The 15,974-nt window shown below is 40.9% G+C and overlaps 2 long non-coding RNA genes across 5 annotated transcripts in view; one reads left to right on the top strand and one right to left on the bottom strand.

Annotated features, from left to right (window-relative positions):
* The first annotated feature begins 3,998 nt into the window (after positions 1-3,998).
* LOC109967073 (uncharacterized) lies at positions 3,999-8,939 on the top strand. Of its 2 annotated transcripts, XR_002275875.1 has the most exons (6): positions 3,999-4,397; positions 4,520-4,641; positions 5,439-5,565; positions 5,954-6,007; positions 8,542-8,635; positions 8,753-8,939. It is a non-coding gene; the product is annotated as an uncharacterized LOC109967073 (long non-coding RNA). The 2 variants fall into 2 exon arrangements; XR_002275874.1 differs by lacking the exon at positions 8,542-8,635.
* Positions 5,941-15,974, bottom strand: part of LOC109967072 (uncharacterized) — a 12,936-nt gene continuing 2,902 nt past the window's right edge. For all 3 annotated transcript variants that reach the window (XR_002275870.1, XR_002275873.1, XR_002275871.1), the window contains exons 3-5: positions 9,271-9,328; positions 8,527-8,615; positions 5,941-6,020 (exon numbers count right to left, since the gene is read on the bottom strand). This is a non-coding gene — a long non-coding RNA (uncharacterized LOC109967072). The remainder of the gene's footprint in view (positions 6,021-8,526; positions 8,616-9,270; positions 9,329-15,974) is intronic.

Below are 15,974 nucleotides of genomic sequence, written 5' to 3'. Positions count from 1 at the left end.
TTTCTTTCTTTTTTTTTATTATTTTTTTTATAAACATAAAATTACTTGAAATGACCGGTAATGAAAACAAATGTCATATGCAGTTTTATAATGATCAGTGTAGAATACTGTTTGCGATGTGGCCAGGTCACATAAGCCATGAGAATAATAAATCATGGACGGAAGTAACAAAGAAAGCATAATTAAAAGTCAAACAATTGTTTGTATAAAGACGAAACACAAACTAGGAGCCTGCTCTGAATATACACTGCACAATGATAATTCACTGTACCTTAGAGCTGAAAGTATCTAATATTGTTTGCTGTACAGGTAGAACGAAAATGCATAGGTTTAAGATAGAATCAAGTACAAATAGTAATTTTAAAAAAAAATTTTTTTAGGAACAAACTGTAATGTGATCCAGCTCAGTTTTGCCAGGGACAAGAATCTGATAGTTTGATAATGACGTCTGTTTGCTCTAAACCTTACAGAGGACTTTGGGGTTTTGCAGTAGTTCATTCACTTGTTTCTTTAAGACTGGGTTTGATGACTCTGCTTTTTGGAGTCACGACAGCTCGGCAGGTAACACAATCCAGAGACAAACAGACGAGGTGGATGGTGGACTCCAGCTTGTCCACCATCCAAGATGGGACTAATGGTGCGTGCGTCTGCTGTTACAACAGCAGCTTAGTGCAGCTTGCTGCTGTTCACACTGAGAGGAAGGATTCAGTTTGTGTCACAAAAAAAAAGTTTCATGTCTGGTGTTTGAGACCCTTGTTGACCTTGTTGATTTCTTGTGCAGGAGACCAGCCTGGTAGAGCCCACCTCCTCCCCTCTGACAGCTCAGGAGACCAGTGCCCAACTGGCAGAGAGCGAGGCCCCGCCTCCTGCAGGTTTGCACAACCAATAGACGTTCGTTGACCAGGTTGGTCTTTACATGTTATGTATGGTGTCTGTTCTGTCTGTTTCTCACTGCAGTGACAGGATTCACACGCTGTTGTGAAGAAACTACTCGGAGGATTCAGGCTGCTTGTTATTACAGCAGCAGTTCACCAATTCAGTTAATCTGTAGATTATTTGATATACTGATTGATCCTGTGCTCTAAAAGTGTTGACAAAAAGGAGGCAACATCATGTTGCTTTTTGTGATCGAACCCTAACACATTCATTTTATCATCATATAAGACAAAGAAAATAAGCAAATCCTCATATTTATAGCCTGGATCTCATTTAATGTGAATTGATGCTGCTTTCAGCAGTGCATCGGGGCTTTCTGTGTCCACAGGAAAACACGAAGATTTCTTTTTAACTTAGGGGTTTTATTTTTACCGTAAAGGAACGGGCCTTGCTGCTACTTTCCCTGATGTTGTAATCTAAACCGGGCAGATTCTGAATCCACTGATTTTCCTGAAGAAAACCTTAAGAGGTTTGTTCTCCAAAACCAAACTTTAACTGAGTTTAGCTGTGGTGATAGTTTCAGTTTGATTTGCCTGTGGTTTGATGCGTCCTGAAATGCACTGCCAGAAATGAATCAAATCAATTCTTACTTGCAAAGCTTTGTTGCCGCATTTAATTTCACACTCATTTTTTTCCGTTTGTACAGTAGAATAAAAAAAGCAGCACGCTGTGTTTTGTTTTTATTGGCAGTGTTGTGTATCAAGCCGATTGAGTGCAGAACTTCTGGATCATTTTATTTGAAGAAAAATAAGATAAAACATGAAGTTGAAGGTTTTATCTTGAGGCACTTGGACCTGATGACAAAACTTGTAAAGATTTTGAAGTGTTGCTGCCAAAGCCCAGAGAAACAGCCCTGGCAGCTCCTTTTTCCACAACGTCAGTCACTTGTTTAACATCTCACTGGGGTTTGTTAAGCTTGTCACAGCTTGTTAATCAAACTGGAGCGATGCCGGGACTGAGAGTTATTCATGTGGAACACAGTCGCCTCTTCTGCCAAGGTCTTTTACATGAATTCATGCCTATGGTGCAGAAGCTGCAGTTGGAGTTCGTAGTAATTGCCGGAACAGAGCCACCATTAAATGTCTGCTGTGGGAAAGGCTTAGCAAGTGGATTCATTTAGGAAACTGGAGAAACAAGTGCACTGATGCTGCAGACGTGTCGAGATTTGTTCTTAAGTAAAAATGCCACAGGCAGTGTAGTATGGACGGACTTGAACAAGTCACTGAAAACTTAACGCTCATCGATATGGGCTGAATCTAAAACACGACAGACTTAATCTTGCTCAAGTTCATCATCAACACAGCAGGAGAGCCATGTGTCTCGTGTGTTAAAGCTCAGGTAGTTTAACTTTTCATGTGTTCAGTAGAACAAGGCTTCGCTAAGAAACGTCTCGTGTCGTCATCGATGCAGCAAACAGGTGATGCAAAATGAATTCATGTTGGTAGGGATGAGTCTAGACGGGCGGGGCGGCTGCCAGTTCAGCTCAGGGTGAAGAGAAGCTGCATCATGTGTGCAGTATTATTACTGGGTTTGCTCCCTGATATTTGTGTCCAGAAACAACAACTGTACATTCTCAGCACAGCTGTAGTCTCGGGGCCAGTGTGCGGTCATGTCATGATGTGGCTGCTTTTAATTTGTGCTGATGGTTTCAGGAATCCATTAGCTCATGGGACCATGTTGGAAAAAGTGCTTTCACTTTAACACGTTGTCCCTGGATTTTGGCTCCATAATAAATCATTTGACAGTGTGCTGCTGTTACCTCTGTGCTTCACGGAGCCGATGCAGGGCTCGTGCTCAGTGATTTGCACACAGTCCAATGAGAAACATTTGTGGAAAAAAAAAAAACACGCAGCACATTGTCTTCATTTTATTTCAATAAAATTCAGTTTTTCTTAGTTTGCTCTGTGTTGTTTTTAATAGTTTTGAATAAGGATTAATGCAGACCATATTCAGGATCTCTGCTTTTTATTAGACCCTGAAAATCCAAAGGAGGAAGCAAAGCAAAAGGTGGAGGACTCCAAGGCACCAGAAACCTTTTTTTTTTGAGGAAGTGATGTGCAGTGGTCATAGACCAGCATATTAGTGCTGTTTGGCCTTTTCCACAAGCAGGAGAGAATAATAATCTTAAAACACTAACTGGTTACTGTATGTCTGTCTCCCCAGGGCACCGACCTCCCGTCCCACCGAAGCCTAATGGCCAGACAGACTTGTTGACAGCCACAGGTGACCTCTCCATTGGTGAAACTGGTCAGTTTTAAATCTTCTCATGCGCACCATGCTTTTCCCTAAAATATTGGCTGTTCACCCTTTACTGTGGGGGTTTTCAGCTAATTGTGACCCAGGGACCACCATTCTGTCTAAGAAGGAACCTGAGGATGTTGTTGTGGGGTGGATAGATGGATGGGCACTAGTTTAATATTGAAAGTTTATATATTTGAGCATTTCTATTTGACTGTTCATGAACAATATTTAATATTTGGAAATGTGTTAACTGTAATGCAGTTTCACTGAAAGATCATTTCACCTCCAAGGCCTTCAGAGACCAGTGGTTGAAAACCCCTGCTGTAATTGATCGAGTCTTTGTTTTAAATGTTCCACCAACATGAGTCAAACACGAGACGTTACGCTGACACCTGAGCCTCTGTAGACCCGAGAGCCACAGTAGAAACTTCGTACTTAAACCACATGTGCAGACGATCTGATAAAATATTGGAGCACATTTATGCAAACATTTGCATATTAATGAGGAAGTGCTGATGTCCGAAAACCTGCTGTAACTCCCATAATACTTCAGATTGATATCAGATACTGTATTTATTATGCAAAGACAAAACCTGTTGGTCTGAAAAGTCTTTGCTGTGACAACAGAAGAAACATAACCTTCATATTCACAGCAAGAGAGAAAAATCTTTGTGTTCTTCTGTTTCCAGGAAAGGTGACAGTGGCAGCTGCAGAAGAGCAAGAAGACGCCATCATCTTTGTCTTCTAGGCTGATGATGGTGAAGCAGCCAAGTGAAAACCCAGCAAACTGGTCCCAGGGCAGGCTTTCGAGTCCTGATGGAAACCCCCAAAGAAAAAAAAAAAAAAAGAGCGCAAAGGACACAGAAACACTGCCTGCAGACACCCCTACCATACATCCACTCAGTGACACTCTGCTTACCTCTGTCTACCAAAAAGAGGAAAAAGACAGACAGGAGAAGGTGGTAGAGGAAGAGGAGGGGGACATGTCTCAGGTAGTTCCATTAGAGAGAATGGCAGCAAAGAAAAAAGAAGGTTAAAGATGTGGCAGAGGAGGAGAGCGAGGCAGCAGGAGAGGTGGTGAACTGTGCGAGTCTGGCAGATAACAGGAAAGAATGAAGAAGAGGAAGAGGAGGAGGGGAAAAAAGGAAAAGTGCAGGGGCAGTCTGATGAAAGACCAGCAGGGGGCAACAAAGACACAGCAAAGAAGTTGGATGCCACAGGTAGAGTCACAAGAATACTTTACTGTGAATCAGGAAGATTTAGTCATGGTAGTTTTCCTACTGAGTTTGAAGTGATGTTTCAGATGAGCTCAGTGATGTGGACATTTCCTCCTCTCCTGCAGGCGGCGACTCCTCTCAGCTCTCCTCAGCCAAGAATAAACATCATTGCAAGAGGAAATTGATGCTCCACAAGGAAGAGCAGCATCTTCCAGGCAGGACAGACTGAGGCCACAGGCACAAAGAAGTCAGTGGAGTTTTTATTTCACTTAACAATTTACACTGCCGTTAATAAGCATTTAGGATTTAAAATGGAATGAAATAGGACTTATGAAATGAATTATAAAGGGGAATTTATTTCACTAAGTTACAAAACTACAGTGCGAGTTTCACTCCCTGCCAAGATTTATGCTGCAGCTTAGTTACGCCTGTTTAACGTTATTCAGACTTGATGTGAAGCAATAGTTGCATGAATGACAGTTTAACGATAGAACAGGGAAAGTTTCTCTGCATCCCTGAGCAGTTTGAGGCGACTACCTCCATCACACAGACCGAGAACAATCTGTCACCGATGCAGGACACAGAGCAGTTCAGACATGAAAAATGTTTGTATAATTCAGGTTGTTTTAGGAGAGTCTAACCAGGTCATTGAGCTTTTGGATGGAAACCCCAGTAATGTTTTATTTCATAGAAGTTTGCAATTTTCCATAAAACAAATATTGGAGCTAACAGTTTATTACTGACTTTACATGACTCATTGTTCACCTGCTGCCCTCTGACTCAAAGTGCTCACTGTTTAGAAACAAGTGTGCAGCTGATCACTCTCTATTTGACCTTATTTCCAGGAAACTTCTTGGAATTTATGAACCCATAGAAGTTACTGATAAGTAGGTCATCAGTTTATGTTCTATCGTCAAACAAGCTTGGAGAGGATCTCTCAACAAAAAGTGAACCACGTAAACAGAGTAGATGTATGGAAAATGTGTATACAAACACACTGGTCTCACAGGAAATGGGCATCATTAAGTATTTAATGTTTTTCAGACAGACACAGCCAAGAGTAAACAGACGAGACGCCTCTACTCAAACCAATGAAAAGACCCCAACCAGACCTCGCCGTCTCGTCTGCTCTCCTGTCAGCGTGAGCCAAGCTGCACCTGTGACGAAAAGAGTAAGAAACTTATGATTATAAATGTTGTAAAGTCACTTTACATTTGAAGAGGGCTGCAGCTACTGATTCTTCTGTTCACCACGGATTGGTAGTTTAGTCTGTAAAATATCAGAATTAATTGAAACCTGCCTATTACTTTTCCAGAGCCCAAGGTGACCAGTGTATTCTTTTAACTGTAAAATGTTTTAATAACACAAACAGAAGATTGTAAATAATCAGTCAGGCTCTGTTTTGTCAGAAATTAGTCTTCTTATTTGGAGTCTGTCACTGTGCTTTAGTTGCCTTCTTTTGCACCAACATTTGAGCTTTCTGAGGCAAACACACAATTGTAGATTTAGAAATGGCTTGAGTTCGTGGTAGATGTGACTTGCCTTCACGATGTTTGCAGGGAAGAACAGAAGGAGGAACAGAACCTCCTGGCACTCCTGGAGCTGCTTCTACGGTAAGACACCCACCTGTAGAAACAAGTCTGTAGGTCAGCAGCAATATTTAAATTTTTTACCATATTCTTTAAAAATTTTAACTAACCTCTAACCGTCGGGGACAACTTGGGGGGGTTCAGTGTCTTTGGGTAAGACACTGAACCCCCCCAAGTTGCCCCTGACGGTTAGAGGCATTGTTGTGAGGTGGCACCACAGATGGCTGCCATTGGTTCTGTACCAGAAACAAATTCCTTGTGTGTAACATACTTGGCCAAATAAAGGTGATTATCCTTAGGTAGCTACTTACCCAAGGTTAATCAAAGATGATGGTTATCTTAGAGAATTTCTTTTTCTGGAAATACTGGACAAAACACCCGTAGAACATGCAAATTCTAATGTGAGGAGCCCAAGATAGGACATGTTTTAACAGGAATAGTTAGCCTTTGCAATCAAACTTAAAATACAGGGTGGGTGAAAAGTTACTCGGCACTAAAAATTGGCTATAGAACTTGTATCACTGGAGTCATGATGAAAACAGTGTAAATCATCTATTTAGCCAATTTTTAATGCCTAGTTACTTTTCACCCAACCTGTAGATCAGTGCCACTCTATGTCCATTACATCTGAAGCCACAGCCAGGACATGGGTAGCTTAGTGCAAAGACTGGAAACGGTCTGGCTCTGTGTAGAGGTAATGAGCTCCATCTACCAGCACAAGTTAATGGCTGGCTGTTTTCCAGGCTCTGTACTGAGTTGACATGTGACTATAGCTTCATACTTCACAGCCACGAGAGTGTTACTCCTCTCTCGTTTAAAGGACAAGGTAAGTCTTTCTGTATTAACAGTGAGTATACTCCCCCTTCAGAAACAACAACCAACAATGAATTTCCTCTACACACAGTTGTCTGTCAGTCTCCAACCAGGATTAGCTTATTCATCTGTGCCACAGACCTCTGTTGTTCACAAACCATTAAACACATCAGTGAAATGCACCGCTGCACTGGGTGACACATTTCGTCATTACAAAACACCAGACCCAAATATCTAACACTGTTGCTCCGAAAGATCCAAACAGCCGTAATGTTTTAGCAGGGGTGGCCAATTCCAGTCCTCGAGGGCCACTGTCCTGCTGCTAATTACCTGGCTCAGGTGTGTTCAGTCAGTCAGAAGCTGAAAGATACCATCTTAGATGAAAATGGAGTTAGGAAAGATAAAGTGAATTGGTAGCTTCCAGCTTTTGACTGGCTGAACACACCTGAGCCAGGTAATCACTAGCGGGTCTGGCAGGGATAGTTGGAAAACAAGCAGGACAGCGGCCCTTGAGGACTGGAATTGGCCACCCCTGTTTCACAGCATTTGAAGTAGCAAGACTAGGGCTGCACAATAGTTCTGTGAGCGTGATTTAAATCTCCCTCACATGACAATGGTTTCAACAGTTCTGCATTAGCAGTGAGATCCCTTGCATCAAATCAAGTGCTCCTTTCTCCTCGCTAAACTTCTAAGCCATTTATTTTTCTGTGTCAACTGCTATTTGGCACTAGGTGTACGGGGGCAGGCAGTGCAACATTTGAAAAATAATTTGCTGTAGGGCACAGAATCTCTTAATGTCAGACATGTTGGATTTGTTTTTGAATCATTCTGTCTGCAGCTCGTCATGTGATGTAGCGCTTTCCTGCTATTGGTTAACAGCTTAGTGATGGCACAGGGATCTGAATCACACTCACAAAACAATCTGTTGTACAGCCCTAAGCAAGACCCAACTGCACAAGATCTCATGCATGAGCAGTTGGGTCTCACTTACCTAAGACTACGTTCACACTGCAGGTCTTAATGCCCAGATCAGATTTTTTGCCGAAATCCGATTTTTTTTTTGCGCTGTTGTTTACACTGTCATTTAAATGCGACTGCCATCTGTCTCGTGTGAACGGTATTCGGCCCTGAGGTGACTCGCATGCGCAGAAGAGGACGTGACGTCAGACGCAGTGTACCGTGTTTGCAAAAATGGATGCAGCTCATGATAGCATGTGCGTAGCGATATACCAGTTAATGTGCAATTGAAATAAAGAAATAATATCAAGAAGAAGGAGAGCACAAATATTGCTTATGGCCTTGCCTCCTCCAGCGCAGAATTGTGATGTCTGTCGCATTTCAATGACATAAAAATCGCATGAAATGCGACCTGGCCGTTCAGACTGAAGTCGCATTGCAAAACATTGGATATGTATCCAATTTAGGACCACATATGAAAGTGGCCTGGGCCGGATTTGAAAAAATCGGATTTGTGCTGTTCACACTGTCATAAGGAAATCGGATATGGGTCACTTCAGCCTGCAGTGTGAACATGGCCTAAGACGGTGTAAAAAGTTAGTTTAGAGCAACGGTTTTAAAACATAATGAGGTCTGGCATTTCATAAAGAAACGTGTCACCCAGTGCAGCAGCGTTTCACACTGTGGTTTTGTGTTTGAACAACAATGGAGGTCTGTGGCACAGACATATAAGCTAATGGAGACTGAGACTATTAGTATAGAAAATGACTGACCTTATCCCTCAACAGGAAAGCAAACGAGCATCTCCCACAGTCCTCCTGCTCCTACAGGCTCCTGAGCTTCTGTTCATGGGTCATTTCACCTATGATTAAAAACAAAATGGTAAAACAACCAAAGTTATTAAGTTTACTCCAGACTTGTTACATTATGCCCTGTTGTCTAAGCACAGATCTACTTTGCTTCAGTGGAATTAACCCTAATTTTCTTTCCTCCTCCCAGCGTTTTCAGTGGATAACAACTGGATCTTGGACCTGACAGTCAAACCTGCTCTGAGGGAACCTTGTGTTTTCAGTCGTTTCACTTTTTTTTTTGCTCAAACAGTTTACATCCACCTGTATTGTTGACTATGCACTGCTGTTACTACATGTTAATATTTGGATGTTTGTGAGGACCAACAAGAAAATAAAGATTTCATTTAGCTGTTTGACTTCCATACTGTCGCTGTACATGTTTACCTCATGTCACGGGAATTACTTTGCCAACATCCGAGTTAAACTTGACTGGGCATTACACAATTTCACATAAATTTCTGCTGGGTAGTTAATGGGCAGTGCAAATCTTTCAGATTCTTAATCTGTTTTAAAATATTATACACTATTTTTTCCATTAGAATCTGCCCACTAGCAATAGTTTGTAAATACCTAAAAACTGTACATAAAGTGTTGTACACAAAGTTTACTCCACCAGTTACCTTCCACCGTTGCAAACCAAATTATAAGACTTTAAATGAACTGTACCTGGATTTTGGTTCAGTCCTAGAGGGGCTTCCTCCTGGGTGCAGTGGTGGGGTTTCTCCTAGAAACAAACATGAAGACAAAAATGTTACTTAAGAAGTCACCCTTTATCAGAAGGCCTTTTTCTAACTCCCCACACTCAAAACTTCATCTCACTTCACACGAGTCTCATTTCAACTTTCTAATTTCAAAAACTTATTAAACTAATTTTCTGTGATTTTTCCTTCAACACTGTTCAGACTTAAAACAGACACAAAGTCCTACACAATTATACTGTGTCTTGTCTGGATCTGATACAGAATTGACGAGAGCAGACAGGATGTTCTTGACGCTGATTATATATAATTACAGAGCGGAGGCAGCAGCATTAGAGTGGCCACAATCACATCTATGGCACTTTACATTTCTCTTCTACAGCCACTGTCTGGAGGAGAAGGGTTTCTTCACAGTCTCACACTGACATGAGGATAAAATCTTAGACTACTGTCAGTGGCCTGATTAGAGCTGAGACGTCGATGAACTAATTAGACTAGGGACAGAAACCAAAGCATCACTGGTTCCAGCCTCTCATGTAAAACGGTGCTGGTTTTCTTGACCTTCACTGATGGTAAACTCAACTTTGGACTTTCCACATTGGCTAAACAAAATGATTTCACCTTGAGCTTTGAAACGGCAATGGACATTTTTCACTCTTTCTTTTATAGATTTTAGAAATGATTTGCTTAGGGAACGCGACCGATTACATGATAATGAAACTGACCATTAGTTGCAGCACAAGACCTGATTACCAACAATTCTAAATACTGACATATTTAAGTGAATGATGATTATCTGTCCCTTTTCAACAATAACAAACATCATAAAACAGCAGAAAAACACATTTAAACTGTCTGATTCATACCAGGCTGTTGGCTACAGTATCCTCTGTTTTAATGCTGAATGAGGCCGACAGGTCAACCTGTCATATAAACATCACACCAGCATCTACAGAAGTCTCCCCGTCATTTGTACAGTCACCATACAACTGCTGTTTTGTACCTTTTAGATCCAATACAATTACAGAACCAGCAGCATGTTTCGACCTTTCTGTTCCTGCCTTGCACATGTCAAAGCCTGCAGAGCTCTAACCAGGAAATCACCTCTTCAGAAACACTAAACCGCATTTTAGAAACTGCTCCAAACACCTTCAAACAAATCCTCGTCTGAAGCACAATCACTCAGAACTGTCATGTTTCCAATAAGAGGGGAAAAGGGTGATGTTACAGTACATTTTAATAGGTTTTACAAATTTTCACACTCACTGAGCTTTGATTAACAGCCAACACACTCTGCTTACCTTAGGCCTAGCCTCCTGTCAATCACACACCGGTCAAGTTAACAAACCAGAGCCAGACATCTGACAACTAAAGCAGGTAAATTAGAACAGCCAGGACTGACAACCTTTTTTGGGAAATGTCAAATATTTCTAGTATTTCTTGTACAAATTAAGAGCAAACAGCAGTCTAGACATGGCAACACGAATGAGAGCGGTGTAAAATACAGGGATGAAAAAAAAAAAATCACTGGAAAACCATATCACCTGCAAATCCCACCTAGGTAACTCATCTAGAGCTGGAACAGCTGGCTGTTTTCTTGATTGATTAGTGGCAGTTATTTTCTTGTTAAACTGATTAATCATTTGGTCCAGTAAAGAGAAATATCCACTGTAGCTTCCTGAAGCCCAAACAGACATATTCATATGCATCAATAATCCAAAAACCCAAGATACTTAAAGGATCTTCCACATTGTCTGATAAACACAGTGACAGGACAGGACGTGGTGTCTCTCAGCTACACGCCCCCCTCCATGACCCTCTGCTGCCTACTGCCCTTCTGTTGTTAGTCCATCCTCTGTACCCTACAGTGAGTAAATTAGCCCCACCTGCCACCTGGCCAAGGATAGAAGAAGGGTTTTTCCAACCACCAGCTGTCAATTCAAACATCCAGCCATGGAGGAGCTCTGGGCAGCTAAAAGTCTGAACCAGCCGCTGCCGTGGTGTCTTTTGCAGAGAGAGGGAGCGGGACAAAGAAACAGCAACAACCAGAGTTAACATGGGCTTTGGCTGTTTGACATGGAGAGGGTTAAAAGCAGGCACAACACTGGCAACCTAGCATGGTCATGATTTTACCTTTTGTATTGAATTAATATAATTTCAATTTGGGAAAAATTCGAGCTTTGTGTAACGTTAGCGCTTTGTGTCACATCAGCAGTAACCATAGTGTTTTACTGGACTGACACATTTAATCATTAGTCAGCTAAGGCTAGCTTCAGACCGGAGGCTGCAGCTTGTCACATAAAAGAAACCATAGTTTACATCATTGATAGGAAACAGGACATGATGGAAGGGCCAAAGAGTGGCTAGGAGCAGCTCATGGCATCAATGTGTTTTGACTCTCACAAGACTCTAGGTTGAAAATACATTAGGTTGAGTAGCTTTAAATTATCATAACTGAAAAACAAGCAAATATTTATATTTGTGAAGGTGGAACATTTACATTTTTCTGCAAACACCAACATATGATTAATCAATCAATCAAACAGCTGACAAGAACCGACTGATCTTATCCCATCATACAATGTTGTATGGGCTGAGGACAAATGAGAATGTACATGAATGTGAATGAAAATAGTGGTTTGGGCAAATCATCTATCAACAGCTAATCTGGAACAGAGACTGAGTTATCACTCACTGATTTATTAGATATGTGATTAGATTTGAATCCTGTGAAAAATATTTTGCAGACATACACACAGCAGCCCTGATGTTGTGTGTGCACGTTGTAAAGTACACAAAGCTTTATTACAATGTAAATCTGTGTAATCTAACATTCATTTTTCTGTCAGACAAGCGGGATATCTGCATGAATGTTTTTGCTGCAGAAAACCAATTACGTGTTATTACAGCGATGAGGCTGGGACCAGCAGAGGTAACAGCATCCGAAAAAAACTGCTGTATGAGCCAAAGAGCCTTAATGTTAAACACTATGCAATCTGAACACTTAACTTAAAGCAGCACTAAAGAAAGTGATTTTGTCATCTCTGCAAGTCCCTAAGGTGACTGCAAAGAACACAAGATTTAAAAAACATTTCAGAAAACAATGCTGCACGTCAACTGTGTGTTTTAGGGCTGCAATGGTATGAGATTTTCCTGGTATGAAAACAGAAAATATCACGGGTTCACATTACACAATTACTATTATCAGCTACAACAACCCTCAAAGGAATGAAAACAGGGTGTTTTTATTGCAAGTGACTGGATTACAGTGCTAGACTGATCCTGAAGAATAAAAAAAAATTAAAAACATGATTTTTAAAACGTGCATGTATAACTAAAGCATTTTAGTTTGTATCTTAGCACCAGCAGCTGAAGTATTCACATCCTTTACTTAAGTAAAAGTAGCCTCTGTTACAAGTAATGTTCAAAGTATCATGAAAATGTACTTAAAGTATTAAAGTAGAAGCTACTTAAAGCAGAAAAAATGTTGTACTATACACCCTACATTGCTATACGATTATATATCATTTGATTAATAGCTTATCACTCATGCACTGATATACAAGCAGTATTTTACTGCTGTAGTTAGTTGAGGCGAAGCTCTGTTGAACTAGTTTTTATCAAAGTGCAACTATTGATTATTTTCATTACGGATTAATCTGCTGATTATTTTCGCCATTAATCTGTAATGAATGACTGGTTTGTAAGACGTGAGACATGCTGTCACAGTGCTCCAATCATCAAAAAGGTTTACTGTAGGTGCATGACAGTGCAGCCAGGCTGGACCTGCCTTACGTACACACACACACACACACACACTAACTCACTAATGTGAGCCGGTAAAGTTTGTGTGTGTGTGCGTGTGCGTGTGTTTCTGGGGTCAGATCAGGATCAGTGCAAGTCCTTTTATAAAAGTCAGAGGTTAGTGAATGAACAGACAGATTCAAATTAGCATAATTCTCTTACTTTCTGGTGGGATTATTTTGAATTTAGTGACAATTTGATTAAGCTTTAACAAAGTGTTCATCATGTTTGGATTATAGGGGCTTTAAGTTCATTATAGTGCAGATAAGACCACTCCAAAAATTATTTCACATTAAATACACGCACTAACAGAGCTCTGAACTCACACATTAGATACCTGAAAAGTGGTAAGTATGATCCTCTGGTGCCTGTCCTGTCAATAATTATCTCTTACTACACTTCTTACAGATGACATGTGGAATGGACAGACACACAGTGTGTATGTGCTATAGCAATTACCTGTAATTTAATCTTTGTAATAAATGATGCATCTACACATATCAGACAGATGTTTAGACCTTCAACAACAACATATTCAGCTCATCTACAAACCACACGAGCCGGTGTCTGCTGGAGCGAAACAAAGCACAAACAATGTCAGCATTGTAATTAAAGTTCACTTCACTCCGCCATAGTTAGTGATGCTGCACACACAGAGTGATTTGTCTATATCATTTGGGACGCTCAAACACATCACAACTGTCATTCAATGCACAACCATTCTGACCAATGATCAACAACACTGAGCGACTGATGAAGGCTGGATGGCTGAAACAACCAATCTGGGGTATTTTTTTTAGCATGTGATGATCATGATTGAAATCGAGTTGATAAATATTTTAAAGTAGATAAACTGTACAAAATGCAGCCTCCACTCCGAAGCCGGCATTCGCTTACTAATGAGTCCAGTACAACACTCCCAAATTAAAATCATATTAACTCAATACAGGAGTAAAATCATAACCATGCTAGGCTGCTAATGTTACCAGAACAAACACATTAGATCAAGATCAAAAGGTTATTGTCAATTCACTATATGTGCAGGACACAGAAAATTCGAAATACTGTTTCTCTCTCACCTAATGTTGAATGCCCATACCATTTAAGAAACTAAAATAGAATAAAAGTAGAATAAACACAGAACATGAGTCAAGTCAAAGTGTTTATTTGTCATATGCACAGTTAGGAAACGTGTTTCCCTGTACAATGAAATTCTTACTTTGCCGTCCACAAAAAACAAATGAAATATAAAGTAGATAAATAAGTAACACAAAATCTAAGGCATTTTAAGCAGCAAATGCAGCAATATAATAAAAATACATATAAGAGAATGTATGTTGCATGGGAGCAGCATGTGCAGCAGTCAACAGTCAATGTGCAATTATGCATGTGCAAACTGAGAATGTAAACAGTACATCACGTATTTCCTGGTAATAAACTCCTCAGCTGTTTAGGAGTCTGATGGCAGAGGGAAAGAAAGAGTTTTTCAGTCTAGTGGTCCTGCATTTCACACTTCTGAACCTCCAGCCATACCAGACAGTGATGCAGCTGGTCAAGATGCTCTCAATGATGCAGCTGTAGAAGTTGCTGAGGATCCTAGGCGACATGCCAAACCTCCTCAGCCTCCTCAGGAAGTACAGCCGCCGTTGGGCCTTCTTGACCAGCTGTGTGGTGTTATGTGTCCAAGTGAGGTTCTCACTGATGTGGACGCCCAGGTATTTGAAGCAGCACACTCTCTCCACTTCGAGCCCCCGGATGAACAGTGGCCGATGAGTTCTCCTCTCCTTAAAAACTGAATTCAAGTAATAAGGATAAACTAGATGGTAAAAACTAATAGGCTATGATGAAACTCAAAGCCATGTGCAATCAGTGACAGTACTGCAAATACTAACAAGAAGATTGTCAGGTGGTCAGCATTACCAGGAGTGTTGGTGATGGGATGCATAATAGCTTATGAAATGTACATGGACAGTAGTGCAAATGACCAACAGCAGCAGATATGACAGTAAAAAGAACAGTCAGCAGCAGATTCACATGTAATATAACAAAAAGGGGGAATGTATTGAGTTTGTGCAAACAGCAGGGGTAGTCTTTTTATGTTCTGTGGTCGGTTACGGTCCAGGGGCAGAGGTAATGCACAGCGTTCAGCATTCTCACAATCTGATGGATGAAGCTATTTGTAAGTCTGGTGGACTTGATGGGGGGTGGGACACTGGCTCTCCTCAGTTTGTGGAGGAAGTAGAGGCGTGTTTGAGCTTTCTTGCCCAGGGATGTGGTATTGTTGGTCCAGAAGAGGTCCTCAGAGATGTGCACCCCCAGGAACTTGGTACTGCTCACTCTCTCCACTACAGCACCATTGATGGTCAGTGGTGGATGCTTTAGAGTTTTTCTCCTGAAGTCCACAACGATCTCTTTAGTCTTCCCCACACTGAGGGAGAGGTTGTTGTCCTTACACCACTGGACCAGTTGGCACACCTCACTCCTATAGTTGGCCTCATCATTATTGGTAATGAGGCCAACTACAGTTGTGTTATAATATTTGAATTTTATAAGCTTTAGTTGCTTTTTTTACCTCTATTTTTCTTGATTATATATATTACAACTGTATTGATGATTGTCAAGAACTACTGAGTAGGAACTGTCTGCTAGAACTTTGTGGAGACATAATGTCTGCATCTTTAACAGGATGGCCTGTTTTGCATCTTCACATAGGCCCGCTTAGCATTTTACAAGGTCTGCTTTGTCATATAATATAATTAATATTATTATTAATTACTGATTAATCATTTGGTCAGAGAGATCTTTAACTCCCACCTCCAGCAGAGCTTTGACCAGATCCCGGGGGAGGTTGGAGACATTGAGTCCGAG

Source organism: Monopterus albus, unplaced genomic scaffold, assembly GCF_001952655.1.
Source record: "Monopterus albus unplaced genomic scaffold, M_albus_1.0 scaffold125.1, whole genome shotgun sequence".
Taxonomy (NCBI): domain Eukaryota; kingdom Metazoa; phylum Chordata; class Actinopteri; order Synbranchiformes; family Synbranchidae; genus Monopterus; species Monopterus albus.
This window is presented reverse-complemented; position numbering and strand designations above follow the sequence as displayed.